This window comes from Castor canadensis, chromosome X, assembly GCF_047511655.1.
Source record: "Castor canadensis chromosome X, mCasCan1.hap1v2, whole genome shotgun sequence".
Taxonomy (NCBI): Eukaryota; Metazoa; Chordata; class Mammalia; order Rodentia; family Castoridae; genus Castor; species Castor canadensis.
Window position 1 is genome coordinate 61,037,288 of NC_133405.1, and position 17,567 is coordinate 61,054,854.

At 35.7% G+C, this 17,567-nt stretch overlaps 1 pseudogene; it reads left to right on the top strand.

Moving 5' to 3' along the window:
• Window positions 1-2,720: 2,720 nt before the first annotated feature.
• LOC109675310 (dnaJ homolog subfamily A member 1-like) lies at window positions 2,721-17,350 on the top strand (annotated as a pseudogene).
• Window positions 17,351-17,567: the final 217 nt, after the last annotated feature.

Here is a 17,567-nt window from a genome sequence, read left to right on the forward strand (position 1 = left end):
CGCCCCCTTTTTACGAGGCCATAGGGGTTAACTCCTCCTTTGCAGTTAACGCCACTGTTCCTACAACAAATTGGGAAGCCTGACCCGCCGGCCTAACCATGGCTCAGGTCAGTGGCCGAGGAACTTGTGTAGGAAAGGTCCCAAGGAGGGATAAAAGGCTATGTGCCACTATAAATGAGCACCCAAGCTGGAATACCTCCCATTGGATAACTCCGGATGGAGTTGCCTGGTGGACATGCTCACTAACTGGGCTGACTCCCCATTTGGCTGGATCAGTTTTTAACACCTCCCGGGAGTTTTGTTTGATGGTAATAGTGGTACCCAGGATCCTATACCACCCAGCCGAACATCTCATTCTTTATTGGTCTGATCGCCCTCGGACGAAAAGAGAGCCCATTACCACATTAACCATCGCCACCCTATTCGGGATAGGTCTGGCCGGGGCAGGCATCGGCATAGCCTCCCTGGTCACCCAACAATCAGGCCTCACCTCCCTTAGGGCAGCCATCGATGAAGACCTAGACTGCATTGAAAAATCCATTAGTCACCTTGAAAAGTCTCTAACTTCCTTGTCTGAAGTGGTCCTCCAGAATCGGAGAGGGCTCGACCTACTGTTCCTTAAGAATGGAGGCCTCTGTGCAACTCTGGGAGAGGAATGTTGCTTTTACGATGACCACACCGGGGTCATTCGTGACTCTATGTCTAAACTTTGGGAAGGTATAGAGCAACGGAAGAAGGAGAGGGAAGCAAAAGAAGGGTGGTTTGAATCTTGGTTTAACCAGTCCCCTTGGTTTGTTACCCTTCTCTCTGCACTAGCAGGACCAATAATAGTCCTTCTATTACTGGCCACCGCAGGGCCCTGGATTCTAAACCAACTTACGGCTTTTGTCAAAGGTCGACTTAACACCATCAAACTTTTGGTCCTCCGCCAACAGTATCAAGCTCTTCATCCCCTCGAGGATGATTCCTCATTTTAGGTCCAAGAAAAGGGGGGAATGAGAGGGACTAAACTCTGTTATGGCAGACAAAACCATGCCCCATCCCCCACCCCGTTGGTATAGATAAGATGAACAAAGCAGCAGGACATAACTCAGCTCAGACACGATTGCAGGGGAAACATACAGGATGTGAGCTACGTGCAGGATGTGAGCTACGTGCAGGATGTGAGCTACGTGCAGGACGTGTTCTGCCTGCCTGCCCAATGCAGATAAACGAAGTATGCTTGTTACTGTTCTGTTGCTCAATAGGCTGAAATAGCGGGAGATGTTACAAAATCATTGGTTAAGAAATGCGCGGGTTTTTCGTTGTAACGTTGTAACGGCTGGAAATGGACTATATAAGCTTTCCCCTAAGAAGACTGGGGGTCAAGCTTTCCTGACTGGTCCTGCGTGTCCATACTGGAGCTCGACCCTGGCTAGCCAGTTAAATAAACTCTGCTTTGGTAATTACCTTCTCGGCTGGCTTTCTGTCTCTCAAGGGAATAGGATTCCCTTCCCTAACAACAGTAGTATAAGTTTTAAAGGCACTTAAAGAAAAGCACACTCTCTCAGCAAACAGACTCACCTGTGCCCACCGTGCCCTCTTCTTTCTGCTTCTCTTTCCTCACCTGGCAGGACAGGTGACCTCTTCTCTCAGTAAAGTTATACTACCTCACCCCATTCATGTGCTCTGCTTGGATTTTTCCATTTGCAGCAAATAACCAGGATCTTGGTGACAGACTGCAATGAGCACCATTAACATTTGGCAAAGCTAGCCAGGAAAAACTGACAGGTGAGATGCCAAAATGCTACCTCTGTCAATCTTTATTTTAATCCATCTTTCTCTGTCCTCTGGTACCATGCATCGCCACCTGATGCTTCAGAATCAAACACCACTTACAGCTTGGGTGGTAGAGGAAACTCACGCTGGGACATTCACCTGATACTCAGGGCTTGTTTTAATCCCAGGGATAGACAGACTACACTCTGATTGGCAGAAAACAACAATGGCTGGCAGGACTCACCAGCTCCTTGGAGTGCCCTATGGCACAGGGTTCATGTTTGGGTTCCAAGTTCCTTCCCTGAGGGATGGACCATGTTAAAGCTAGTTGCCCCTTTCCTGCCCTCTAACCCTCTAACCAGCAGTTTTAGAGGGTGAATGGAGCTACAACCACCTGGGCTACTGGAGTATGAGCCATCATCTTCTCGGCTGGCTACAGTGATGGGGCATTGGCCTCAGCAGGCTACAGCTCAGTCCCATCCTGAGACTAAAAGTTCCAGACCAGATATTCAGTGGCCGCTTCCAAAGCGAGCTTTCACACAGATAGCTGTGGCTGTGGCACATGGACTGTGTGGCGCCAGCAAAGGCATGTTAAAGCTGTCATCCCTGGCAGCTGCTGCCCTGCACCCCAAGCCAGGGCTGCTTTTTCCTGTGGCTTCCATTGATCCATAGAGCTCTCTCTCCTCCTCTAAACCACACCCTTCCCCACATTTTGGGCTGTTTCTCCACCACTTTTCCACCATTCTTCCTTCTATCTCTCCCTAAAGGGCAGTTTTGAAAAGACAAATGGGAAGCACACCTTGGCCAGCCCAGTCCAGTAACAGCTTTTTCTTAAGAAAAATCCTGCTGGAGACCGGGGATGGGTAACCACACACAGCTTCCTGGGACCCCGTTGGGATGGAAAAAAAAAAAAAAAAACGCAGCGTGGCTTCCCGGCTGCTCACTAGGGGAAAATTACACCCATGGCTAGTTATGATGCCCAGGCAAGATTATTCAGTTGGCCACTTGGGGTAATTGCACCCACGTACACAACTGCCATGCACGGTTTCCTAGATGGGCGGTCCCAACAGCCGTATGGCCAAGCCCGCTTTTTTCTCAACCCACCGCTGGGGTGGACAAAAGTCTCTGCCTCTTGCGGTCATGTTGCCAGAGCTCCAGAGCAGCTACTACAGAGACACAGCAGCTCCACCAACAGTGGGGAAGCCAGGAGAGCTCAGGACACCGGGGACAAGGTGGATGAGGTGCCACCTCTAGTGGCCAGGGTTCCATGCCTAACCAAACTGCCTTCTCCTTATCCTCTGCCTCTTCAATCTCTGACCCATTCTCTTCTCCACCTACCTACAGATGGGATTGATAAGATTAAATCCTATATTCTAGAGATGGTCCCTAAGTTTCCTTTCTTTAGGAAAAATAATAGAGGCTGACAAATTCATACAATGGAATACCTGCCTATCTTAGCCAGAGATTCTAAATTCTATTCAAAGGTAAAATCTAGATTAACATATAGGTTACATTTGTGTAGCTATAGTGGCAATTGTTGCTGTCATTAAATGTTAAATCCATTTAAATTCTCTAAAGCATGTTTTCTATATTAAAAACAGTGCCATTTAAGGATTTAACATTGATCACCCATAAAGTGTATCTATAATTAGAAAAAACATTGTAACATTTAAAGTTCATTTACTCTAAAGGCAAAATTAAAAGGAAGAAATGTATTGATACAGTGTCATCTTTTTATACCAGACTTTCATGCTAATTAATACTGTCCATCATAATTATTATTCTAAAATGCAATGTACAATAAACCTTTAAAAACATTCTAATCTTAACTGTGCTCTGTTGATAAAATTAGGCCTACAGCCCAAAGGTTAAAAAATGGATTTTTATATATGGACATTTTAGATAGACAATTTAATTAGAGGTTTTATTCTTAACAATTAATTATTTTGCTTTAAAATTAATAAAATTTTGTTCTCCATAGCTCAAAGTAATATGCCAGATTTTAAACGTGTTTAAGGTTCTTTTCCAAACTGTAGATCTGTAAATGACTGGGTTCTACAGGGTTTAGATTCTTGACTTTCTAGGTAATAACAAAACTCATTTATAAGAAAATCAAAGATCTAATTATAAACACCTGAAGTAAAATAAACAATAGCAAAATCTTTTAAATCCCACCTTAGCTTGCTTAAATGTATCTGTTTTTTCATTAGCATGCCTAACACATGACACCTGTCTCTCAGGGGGAGATGTCTTTTATTCCTGTAACAGACTGCTCTTTTAAACCTGTATGTTGCATGTAACATGTCTTTGTGTTCCATTTGAAAGACCCTTTAGAGAGACCATATGGTCACAGGAAATGCCACCATAAAGTAGCTGCCATGTGTTCAGTGCCATCTTGCTACTCCCTAGGAATAGAAACCTCACGGGTGATGCCATCTTTCCTTATTCTAGGAAAATTATAAGTAATTTGTTGTTAAAATTCTCTAGATTAATATAATAATATAATTTCTATATTTTAATAGTTGGGTCAACATTCAGGATCAACATCCCATCAAAGAACCCTCATGCTGGGGTGGATGAGGCTGGCCCTTAGGGGAATGGTTGACTCTAAATCAGGGGCCCCTGCTACTTGCTGTCTCCACAGATGGTGATGGAATCCAGGTTGGTGGGTCCTGTTTTAAGTCTTGCTAGGGATACTGGGGATGCTCCAAGGACCTAGAAGTTCTCAGATTCTCTTTCCTAAGGGCAACTACCCACCTCGCTTTTCCTCTCTCTCTCCAGCCATCATAGGGAATCCCATTCAGGAGCCCTTGTTCAGGAGCAGAGGGGTGAATGGATTCTCTCCCTTTTCTTTCCCTCTTCCTCTTTCCACCAGCCAGCATAGGAAAAGCCAATATATTCTTTTGGCTGTATCCTTAAGTGTTGGGAGATGCTTTGATCCTGCTAATAAAAATAAGATGACTAGTTCTCTTCATAGCCCATTTAAGATTATTTACTATTCTTTACATCCTGCTTAAATTAGTCTCATGCCAGACCCAAAAACATAAGGTATTTTTCCAATAACACTAAAGAAACTAAATTTAAATTAAGTGAAAATTTCTTAAGTAGGTCTAATATTCCTAATGCCTTATCTGTGTATCTAAATGTCATAAATCGTTTATAGTGTTAAAATTGTATACATGTGAATAGCTACACTTCTTTTACCTAAAGGTACCTTCTAATTAATAAAGTCTTTGACTTTTCTGCTCTTTATGACAAATGCCAAAAGTTCTGCTATTTAAGCCTGACATCTGTTTATCAGTTAAGCATTGGTTTACCTGACATTTGTTTGTCTGCTAAACACTGATTTATCTGACATTGGCTAGATAAACATTGTTTCATATATAACATACAATTAAACATCGAACAGTGGATATTTAAAATTACTGATACTGCTCTCCCTTAACTATTGAAAAATTTAGGGTTTTTAATTGTTAGTACTGTATCACCAAGTTGTTATTTTACCTAAACCAATTTCAAGGTTTAAATTGTAATTGACAATGGTTGCTTTGTTTTGTCATTACAGTCCTGATACTTCAAAACACTCACAGCCAAGCCCATAGTGCTTATCCATCAACCAGGACAGACATTCTTAAGTATTGGGGTTGTTTTATATTTTCCTTGTAAAACTTTGTAACTGTTACCTATTAACACTTTACAGGAATTTAAAGGTGTCACTACATGCCTTATGGGACAAACAATTTGATTAATTAAGAACAGCCTAAGAGCCACTTTTGTAAGTCTCATTGTTGCTTTGTTGCTTATTTTGGACAAAAAGATCCTATTGGCCCTGACTTCTGATCTGCTCAAGTCTCCCTCCTTTGTGGGACAGAATCTGACTTTCTGGACTTTCCCAGGGAGCACTCTGACACCAAGGGAAAGAACTGCCAAATTGGCAAGATCTTCAGAGATGACTATTCAAAAAACAGTTTAAGAGAATGTGACGGCTAAGTGGTCAGTGTCCCAAAACTTCTCAGAGGAACAAGTGGCATTTAGCCACCTGAGACATTTCAAAAGGAATACACAAATGAGGAGACCTCTCCAGATCCAGATAGAGTCAATTATGCCAGACATATAAAAGTAACCAAAGCTGAGAGATTTTTAAAAAGGGGGTTCTTATGCATATGTTCTAATATTTAGGCTTTCTAGGCTTTCAGCAAAAGGCAAACTCATGTATTTAGCCAAGGCCTTCTATTTAAACAAAGTCAATATAACTTTCAATGGTATCTAACTTCTCCTAAGGGACCTTCTGATTCTTCTGTCTGGACAGAACTGACTCATTGTTGTTTACTCTCTAATTGGACTAACACCTGGTCCCTGGTACACCTGGTCCCTAAGGTAGTAAGCCTTTAACTACAGTCTAAAATACAGGACCATCTAAAAGTTAAAAATAGCTATAGGTATAAACACCTATAGGTAAAGTAACCGTAAGACTCTCTGTCACTTTTCAAAATGACTTTATCTTTCCTGCTACATATGGCAGTGCCCCTTGTGGTGCTCCTATCCGTGTTAAATGTTCAGGTCATGCCTTCTAAATCAGATTTTTCTCTTCCAGAATAAAACACTTTAGGACCCAAATCAAGAGGCAACAAGGCTTTTGAGCTCTACAAATGAATGAGATCTTCATAATCAACCCAGTTATCCATGAGAAACCTTAACTATGCTAGACAGTAATTCAGACACATTGTGCCCAAATGAGTCCCAAGGGAAAGAAATAAGACAATTTCTCTTTATAGGTAGGGTCTGCTGCCCCTTGTAAGCTTGAGGCAGATACTGAAGATGGACTGCCCTTCTTGAACAACCCCAAAAAAACAAATTTTTTGGAATATTGTCTCTTGGGGGAATTCGAGGCAGGCTAGAAGTAGGAAAAGTTTGGGGCTCATGTAGGTTGCCTGGGAAAGGGCCAGACCACCTCACCTACCCAGGAACCACCCATGCCCCTCCCCACTCATTCATTATTAGGTGGGATCTTCCAGGACCTGCCCTCCTATGAGGTAGGCACCTAAAAAAAGGCATGCTCTCTCAACCAGAGGACTCCACCTGTGTCCACCATGCCCTTTGTTTTTCTGCTTCCCTTCCCTCACCTGGCAGGACAGGTGACCCTTTCTCTTAATAAAGCTATCCTACCTCACCCCATTCACGTGTTCTGCTTGGATTTTTCCAACTGGAGCACAAAAACCAGGATTTTCTGATCACAGACTGCAACAAGCCCCATTAACACAGCCAAACATAAATGGAAGCAAAGTGGGCTTTAGAACATGCCCAACTGAATTAAAATCCCAGCTCTAGTTGCTTAACTTTTCTGAGTCTGGTATGTGTCATTTATAACTAGAAACAATAATAGCTAAAATGTATTGATTTTTCAACAGGATAAAGGATAATACATACAAAAGTGCTTAAAATATGAAGCAATGCATATATAGTAGCTAAGAATATTATCAATATTGCCTTCCTCAGTACCATATCTGCATCACAGAGAGAATAAAACTATTATTCATTGAAAAGAAAGATAAAACAACACATTATCTTCTGTTTTGAATTCTGTCTCTCTTCTTCTGTTTGATAATTTATTTGGTAAAGAAGTCAGGTATCTTATCACAGGAGCAATTGCTGGAAAAAGGTATCATCAGTACCAGAATAAGAATGAAATGCAAAGTTAAGCAGAGACCTTCAAAACAAGGCACAAGAGTTAATATTTTGAAGTGCTAAAAATAGAGTAGACCCAGAATAAGTGTTAATTACACTATCTAGTAAAAAGAACTGTAAAAGTATAAAAAAAATTAAAAGTGACATAATTGTAAAATAATCAATGATATACTCATGACCTCAGATGAAAAGATCCATGTGTAATTGTGATAGAAATGGGATTAATGGATGGGAGATAACAGGGACAGAAGGAAATAAAAGGCAATTTGACCTGAAGGGATTTTTGGCTTCTTTTGTAAAGGATAAAAAAAAAATAGATAGGAAATGAGGTTCAAAAAGGGCTGCTTCTTCCCACTTGAAGGTGGAAGTGAAGGAACCCAGAGGACCAGAGCACTGCAAAAATGAATAATAAGAATAACAACAGCAACAACAATAATAATGTAATCCTTTAAATACTCCATCATAGTAGCAAGCATTAATGAAACAGCCATCCTATATTTTCATTAGATATTTTTCCTATTTTGAGTTGTTTAATTTTTATTTAGTAAAATATCTATTAGCTAACTGTGAAAATGATGAGCATAAGACTAGCAAAAGAGAGGCTTGGTCGAGTATACAGCACAAATGTATTTTCAATAATATTGAGCTGACTAAGCAAGTATAAAATGGAGGACAACGTATATAAGACAGTTTATGGGGGTAGAGAGATAGCTCAGTGGTTGTTTACCTAGCACGCACAAAGCCCTGGGTTCAATCCCCACTGCCTCTCCAAAAAAAGAGTTTATGTTTAAAAAAAATCTGAAATTCAGTAAAAAGTATTGTTTTGAGGCACAAATATATAACTCAAAAATATCCCTTTTTGATTTTAATGAACAAATACAGACATTATAAAATCACTAATTAAAAAATACCAATTAAAATGTAACTTCAGGAATAAATTCAATAAGTAGGCAGCACAGAATTTGCAATAGTCTTTCAGAGTCCCAAATTACATCCCTTCTGAGAAACAACTTGTATGAGATCAGTCAACATGAATCATCAGAAACCAAGTGGAATTTATTCAAAAGTGCATTCTCTAAGAATAATTACTTTAAAAAGACATTGACTGTAATGAGCTACTTAAATAATGATATTTATTCTTTGTTTTATATCTCCCTTTCCCTACTTTTTAATTTTATTCTATGTGCTCTTTTTGAAGTTCACTTTCTTTACTGGATCTCATTTTTAATTTTCATTTTTCTTCATTTTTAAATTCCACCCACCAAAGGATTTGTTTCCCTTTTACATGTTTCCTGATATATAGCTGCACCTGCACCTATGTTTAATCTCCCAGTCCTTCATTTATTGTAATAGTAGTATAAGAAAAGAAGATAGAAAATGATTCTAAAAAGTCCAATTTCTACAATTTTTTCGAGATTGCGTAACATGATAATTCTGAAGCAGAGAGCTTTGTGACAATTCTGGTAAATCGGTGCAGTTTTTAAAAGTTCCAATTTAGTATACTCATTGTCCTGGGAATATAGATTTAGTATTAAAGTGTCACAAGATGGACACATCCAAAATAACAGATCTTTTTGGAATTATTGCAATGATGCTAGACATCAACATCTCCTCTTTTTGACTGAATTTTCCCCAAAGTTACTCATATCTAAGATTACCTATTTAGACAATATATTAGTAAAAGAGAAATAACAAATACATTACTTTTGCAATCTCATTAACTTTGGTTTTAATAAGCTAGTGAGTAATTTGTATAGCAAAATGATAGTTATGTTACAATAGTAAAATTATTTATACTTCAAAATAAATTTTAAATATTTAATATAGTCTGTGAAGTAATTAGATCCCATTTATAAACAATAAAATAAAATAAATCACAATTTTTAAACATTATCTTGTCTAGTACATGGTCATTTTACGCCTTGAAGTAGTAGGAAAATTGTTAGATAACTGAACATAATAGAAAATGGACAAAAACTAATCCCAAGAATATCCTTTAATGTACTGTACTGTCTTAACTTCACCAAAAAGAATATAAATTTTGCAAAAAGAAAATCAATTTCTTTTCCAAAGCAAAAAAATATTTATTTTGAAAATCAATTTCTATTTGAACCTAAAGAATACAAACCTGAAATTTGTGCATGTAATATAATAAGCATTCTGCTTAATGTTTTACCATGTTATAAAACCCATATATATTATTAATATTTAGTTTGTCAAAAATAATACGTTTAATTGATTTATAACATTTGTATTACCTAAATTCCATCTGATAGAATTTACCAGTAAAATACTATATGAAATTAAGGTTATGATCACTGTTATTTAAAAGTATTACAATGTGTTTAGAGGATCAAGAATCTCTCATAAGATGTGGAGAATTATACCAAGAAAAGCTTATATTTTTATGGGACATCACAGTTTAAAGAAACAGTGAGGTATGCTTTTTAAACATCTTTCCACATAACTTTCAAAAATAAGTATATGAATGTTAGAAAGGTTAACTACCTTATCAAAATGAGTGCCAAAACCTGAATGAATATTTCTGGATTCTATTTTAAAAGGTAAGGTAATGTTTGTTATGACTTTCCAAAAGAAAGCATTTATTTAGGGTAAATTACATAGAGCAGGATATATTGCAGTTCATATACAACTAAAAATTATTAGATACATACTAAATAAACAACTCAATTTCTAATTCTAAATACATTCAATAACTCATGCAGTTCACTATTTCATTTAATCAGAGAAGTTGACGGAGCACTCATGAAGAGTAGGAAGCGTTTGACAAATGGTGTGGGGCATTTAACTTTTCATTTAAATGAAAAGACTGATAGAGTAGTACAAAGAGAAAAAGACACTGTGACCCTGGATGAAAAGACATAATTTTGTAAAGATAAAGTTCTTTCTAAATTTATTAATTTATTTAATTTAATTCCAATCAAAATGTAAATGAGATACTTTTGATAATCAATAAAACTTTAATATGTAGATGAAAAAAATGTCACACTAACCAGGTAAATTTTAGAAACAATGGGACTCACAGTGCATTTGCTTTAAAGGAGAAACACAAAAGTAGAATAGATATAGCAAGGAACAGAGAAATTTAACAAAATTAAAAAATGGAGAAAAGACCAATGCATTAATTATAAGTTCACATATAACAAAGTTGGTATTTGTGATCAATGACATGAGGAACTGTTATTATTAATGTATTAGGAAAAAGAGTTTGTGTTGAAAAAGGAGGTACAATTAACTGCTCTAATCCATACCAAATGAGTTAAATATTTGTAAGACAAAATCTCAATGTATCATATTTATGTATTTGTGTGTGTGTGTGTGTGTGTGTATGAGTGGATATGATTTGATTTGAGAAAGGGAATTCTGAGGATGATATTATAGGCTGGATCCATAAAAGTACAATAACTACAATTATATCATTTTTACATACCTCTCTGCCAAAATATTATAAAGAAAAATAAAAGACAAATAACAAACCAAGAAACAAATGTATAACATTTGTCACCAACATTTAATGACTCAAATGTATAAAGAGCTCTTATAAAGTTAATGTAAATGAAAAGTGGACAGATGATTCAAAAACACAAAACTCAAATAATAAGTGTTGTTTTTACTTATTCCTTATGATATGTCAAATATTGCGTTTATAACTTTGTAAGAATTTTCTAATTTGGTTCTGATACCAACCATATGATGAATATAATTCTCCACATTTGACATAGAAATAAATTGACTCAAAAAAGGTGAACTCACTTACCTGATATGGTAGAGTGTTGGTATTTGAATCCATGTGAGGTAAGAGAATGTCCAAGTGTAGCAAATTGTTACATTTCACAGTGGATAACCAACATAACATGTTTAAAACTGATACATTGAGAAACAGAAAAAAAAATAAGCTATTTAAATATATAGTGGTTAGCATTAGTAGGACTAAAATAAAGAAACTGTTTAAAGTGTTTATGTCTGAAGAGTCAGAAAATATAAATGTTTTTATTTTTAACCTTATAATATTTAGTATGATGAGTTTCTGTTTATTTTCAGTTATTCTTTCAAAATAAAAATATTATTTTAAACAAAAAGAATGGTATCCATATCAACAAAGGATTTATTACATAAATTTAGTATAAGTACATAATAGAATAGTATGTTCTTGTTGGAACTAATGAGATAGAAAACTGTAATTACATGAACACATAACAGTAACAATAGTGAAAAACAGTAAAACATTTATAGAAAACTTGATTTCAGACACTTGATTTTAGCTCTTTATCTGTGTTTTTATTTAATCTTCTCACAACTGCTTTATGAGAGATTTCAGAAACAGAGATGCTAAGTACATTGCCCAAGATCACACTGTTAGCAAAGGGCAGAGCCCAGATTAAAACCCAGGTGGAACCAGTCATGGTGGTATACATCTATAATCCCAGTTATTTGGGAGGTGAAGGTAAGAGAATTACAAATTTGATGCCAGTGTGGGCACAGTTAGAAAGACTCAGAATGAAAAATATTGAAACAACTGATGTATATGTGAATATAATGTAATGCACTGTACAGTTGAATATTAGAGGAGTATGGTAATAAAGAAAGAGTACGTAATGGGAAGGGTTAATTTGATTAAAGCACAATATACACAGGCCTGCAGTACCAAGGTAAGAGTCCCTTGGACTATCAGTATACACATGAAATAAGAAGGACATGAGGGTAAAAATAGGTCTTTTCTGGACGTGGTAAGGTAAGGATGAATGGGGTGAATATACAGAATGTATTTTGTATTTAGCTAAATCCCCAACCCCAATATGAAAATAGCATAATGAAACCTGTTGAAAGTGCTATAAAATAGAGGAACATTCTGTTAAATATTTGGCCACCCTTCTTCAAAATTTAAAGATGATTCAAAACAAAGAAGTCTGAAAATCTACATGGAACTGATGACTAATGGAAATGTAGTGTTCAGAATGGGATGCTGGAACAGAAAATGTAGGAAAAAAAGGAAATCTGAATAAAGTATGAATGTTAGTTAATTAAAACACGTAAGTATTGGTTCATTAATTTTGACAAATGTACCATTCTAATACAAGACGATAATAGTGGGGGAAACTGTGAAGGTATATGCATTATCATTTTTTTTTCTTTTTTTATTCATTTATTCACATGTGCATACATTGTTTGAGTCATTTCTCCCTCCTGCCCCAGCCTCCACCCTCCCCCCTCGCTTTCAGGCAGAACCTGCTCTGAGCTTTTCTCCATTTCCGTTGAACAGTAGAAATAAGCAATAATAAGAAAGACATAGCATTTTTGCAAGTTGAGATAAAGACAGCTATACAGAGAGATTCCTAGCATTCCTTTCATGTACAAATGTGCTACAACCCAGGTTGATTCATTTTTAATTGATCTTTACACTGGTTCCTGATCCCCTTCTCATGTTGACCTCTGTTGCTTTAAGGATTCTGTATTAATTCCTCTAGAGTGGGGTTTTGGGTTTTCTATCTAACCCTGTACCTCCCATATATCTCCCCTTGTCATGTAACCCAAGTCCTACAACATTGCTGTGTTTGCTCTAGATCTAACGACCGCATATGAGGGAGAACATATGATTTTTGGTCTTCTGAGTCTGGCTAACCTCGCTCAGAATGATGTTCTCCAGTTTCATCCATTTACTTGCAAATGATAGGATTTCATTTTTCTTCATGGCTGGGTAAAATTCCATTGTTTATAAATACCACATTTTTTTGATCCATTCCTCAATAGTGGGGCATTTTGGTTGTTTCTGTAATTTGGCTATTATGAATAGCGCTGCAATAAACATGGGTGTGTAAGTGCCTTTGAAGTAACCTGTATCCCATTCCTTTGGGTGTATCCCCAGGAGTGGGACTACTGGATCTATGTTTACATTTTTAAGAAGCCTCTATTATCTTTACAATTTTATCTAAATATGAAACTGTCTTAAAATAAATCTTTAAAGTCAACCAAATCTTTATTTATAGTAGCAAAATCTATATACAGAAAAATAAAAAGAGTATCCCAATTGTACAAAACTCAAGAAGTAATAGAATAAATTCTGGAATATCCATATGATGAAATATGCTATAGTCATTTAAAAACATGTCAGAGAAGAACTATAAGTAACACAAGGAAATAACATATTGCCAAAAATAAAATTTAAGCGATAGTAGTATAGTCTGATGCTTCTTTTAATGAAAAAAAATATGTATGGATATATAAGCAGAGGGGAAATGATTAGCAACAAACATAATTGTGAATAGTTGTTATTTTACAGCATTATATGATTATTGTATTTATTTTCCTTTTGTGTTTTTTCTGCATTTTCCAAATTTTCATCACAGAATACATTACAATTGAAAAAAATTTAAGTGTTTTTAGAAATTGTGAACATCAGTTTGATGCAACTGTGTATGTCTAGACAAAAGTTTCTTAAAAATATAAAGGACTCATAAAGTAATATTAATAATAGGAAAAATGATAAATTGGACTTAAAATTTTAAAACATCTGTCATTTGAAATACATTATTAAGAGTGAAGAGGACAAGCTACAGTGTAAGTGTGTGTGTGGTGGGGTGAATATGTGTTATATATGTCAAGTAAACTATAAAACTTAAAAAGTAGACAAGCAATCCAATGAAAAACTAACAGATATCTAAGAAGATAAATGAATTATCAGTTAGTATTGAAAACATGGAGATTCTATTCATCAGAGAAAAGTCAACATAAAACTGTACAATACAACCTAGCATAACTAGCATGAATAAAATGAAAAAACTGGCAATGCCAATTATTAGTAAGAATATGGACTAACTGACACCCTCATTCATTGCTGATAGAAGTATGAAATGGTACAATAATTTTGGAATACAATTTTGACATTTATTATAAAATTAAACATATACTTATCCTTTGATCCAAAATTTTACCCTAAAATATTTACTCAAGAACAATGCAAACATATGTCCAAAGAAAGTGTTGTAACTGAGTATCCACAGCATCTGTAATTATAACAGCAAAAATCTGGAAACAAACTAATGCCTGCCAACAGAAAAACAGAAAAATAATTTGCATTGTACCCATGTAATAGTATATGACTCAACAATAAATAAAAATAATATACTAGCAATGGATGCAACAACATTGATGATGTTGAAAAACATTATGGTGAAGGAAAGAAAAGAGATGTCAGAATGTACACAAGTATTATTGCCATTGTTATTACAGCCTAAAAGAGGCAAAACTAATTTAGAATGGTAGAAAGCAGATAAGATGAAGAGACTACTGTAGAACCAAAGGACTGTACCCATAATGAAATTCACTGTGGTTCCCTGAAATGGTTGTTTCCTTGATTTTAATTATAGTCAGTGTTACAATACAGTAATTACTGGCTCCTAGGTAGCTATTTCTACCCACTAGAAAAATTGATTGAATAATAACAATCAATAATAATAATATTATTATTGAATAATAATTCATTCTTTATTAAATTTCATTTATTACCAAGCAAAAAGGTAGGATATTTACATCAATTACTTTAAATATCCACTTTTTGAGGGAGATAAGGATAGCTATACAGGGAGTTGACTCGCATTGCTTTCCTATACATGTGTGTTACCTTCTAAATTAATTCTTCTCAAACTAACCTTTTCTCTAGTTCATAGTCCCCTTCTCCTATTGGCCTGTGTTGCTTTAAAGTATCTGCATTAGTTTCTCTGTGTTGAGGGCAACAAATGCTATCTAGTTTTTTGGGTGTCTTACCTATCCTCATACCTCCCTTGTATGCTCACGCTTTATCATGTGATCAAAGTCTTTAAATATATGGTTTGTTTTTGAATTATTGTTTTGTTACTGCTGCCTGCTTTCTTCTGAGTGGTAGGCAATTGAAACTCTTAGTGAAACAAACTAGTGAATACGATGTCCATCACAAAACGTAAGCAAATTATAAAATTCAGTTGCAAAAAGAGGCAATATGATTCTTCGAAATGAAATAAACTGAAGTAGTTACAGCCATCTGACTCTTGACAAAGGGGCCAAAAACATATTGGAGAAGAGATAACCTTTTCAACAAATGTGTGGAAACATAGCAGACAAGGGAATACCACGGATAACAACCAGATAACTAGGGGACATACAGTTACTTTATAAGGCACTGGAAATGTACAATATCTTGTTTGGGAACTTGATCATATGACTGAATACAATTTTCAAACATTAGTAAACTAAATACTCCAGATCTATGCATTAGCCAGGCATGGTGGTACACATCCACAATCCAGGCACTTGGGAGGCCCTAAGCAACACATTTTTAAAACCATTTTCTTAAATGTTTAATATAAGACTAAGTTAATGATGCATAAAATATGTCATGAAGGACATATTTGTTATAAGTGTTTCAGCATTTTTCATTTCTAACATGGATTTGTTTTTCATAATATAGCATGATCTAATCACGTCAAAGTTTCATAAGAACATTTTCTGAGTATCTATAAATATAGGTTGAGTAGTTGATAGTATAGTGTCTTATAGAAAAGTAAACTTTAGCTATAGCCACAGTTCAGAACAAAAGTCAAATATGAATGGATGATTTTGATTTCCAGATCAACTTTATGCAAGAACCAACAGGAGAAAAGTATCAATCTTGCTAATCAGCAAATTGTCAGGAAATTTTGTTAATAGTTTTTAAAGACTTACAACTGTTAGAATAAATAAAGTGAAAAAAGTGATTTTGTGATTGCATCTCCTTTTTATTATTATGAAATATGTTAAACATATAAAATGGTAGGGGAATATGACATATTTTGTACTTATCATTCCCTTTAAGAAATAAAATATCACAAATATAGTTATAGTCTTCTTAACTCCTTCCCAGCCAACTTTCTCTCTTCACACCCATAGCAACCAATGTCCTAAATTTGGTGGCTAGAATTTCCATTCATAATGTTCTGCTTTTATCAGGAATGTATTTATGCAGGAACTTTTAAGAGCACTAGGTGAGAGGTGAAGTAGCAATGGGTACCTAAGCTGTGCAAAGTGACATGCTCCTTCTCACTCCTCCATTGGCTCCAGCCCATTCGCAGACTGTAAAAAACTGACAAAAGAATCCACTATGGTGTTTTTGGTGTGAAACTAATTACCACTCAAACGGAACTGAAAAAAGCTTATAGGAAATTGGTCTTTAAAAAATATCCTAATAAGAATCTAAATGAAGGAGAAAAGTTTAAACAGCAAATTCAGTCAATGTGCATGGAGTGCCAGGGCCGTGGAGAATGGATCAATCCTAAAGATAGATGTAAGAGCTGTAATTGAGGGAAGATATTTCAAAAGAAGATTGTAGAACATCATATTGATAAAAGCATGAAAGAGTACCAGAAGGTAACATTGTGAAGGAGATCAAGAACCAGTGTTGGATCCAGGAGATCTTATTGTGTTAGATCACATACACTGTGCTGTTCTTACAAAGAAGACCTTTTCACTTGTGCTGTCATATAGCTGGATGAAGCATTCTGTGGATTCCAAAAGACAGTATCCCTTGAAAACCAAACCATAGTCATCACTGCTTGTCCAGGTCAAATTGTCAAGCATGGACATATTAACTTCTGCAAAATGAAAGCATGCTAATTTATTATTGATTATATGAAAAGTGAAGACTAATCATCAGATTTAAGGTAGATGTTCCTGAAAATGACTTTTTCTATCCTGAAAAACTGTCTTTCTCCTGATAAACTGTCTATCCTGAAAAATTTCTTCCTGATAGGAAGTAAGAAATAGAGACATGAAGTTGATCAGGTAGAACTGATAGATTTTGATGCAAATCAGGAAAAAAGAGTTCAAAGAAGCATATGAGAATGATGAACATCATCTCAGAGGTGGTGTTCATGAATAAAACACATTGCTGGCATTTTATATGTAAGACTGAATAAATGGGGACTTTGATGATAATGTACCTACTACTCACTAATGTTTTAGTTTTAATATTCAACAATAGTAGTGTTTAAAAAGTTAAATGAAGAATAAATGCAAATATAAAAGCTCTGACATTGCCCAGTATATATGATGACTGCAATGTGAAAGGTGAAATTTAATACTTATAAAAACTACTT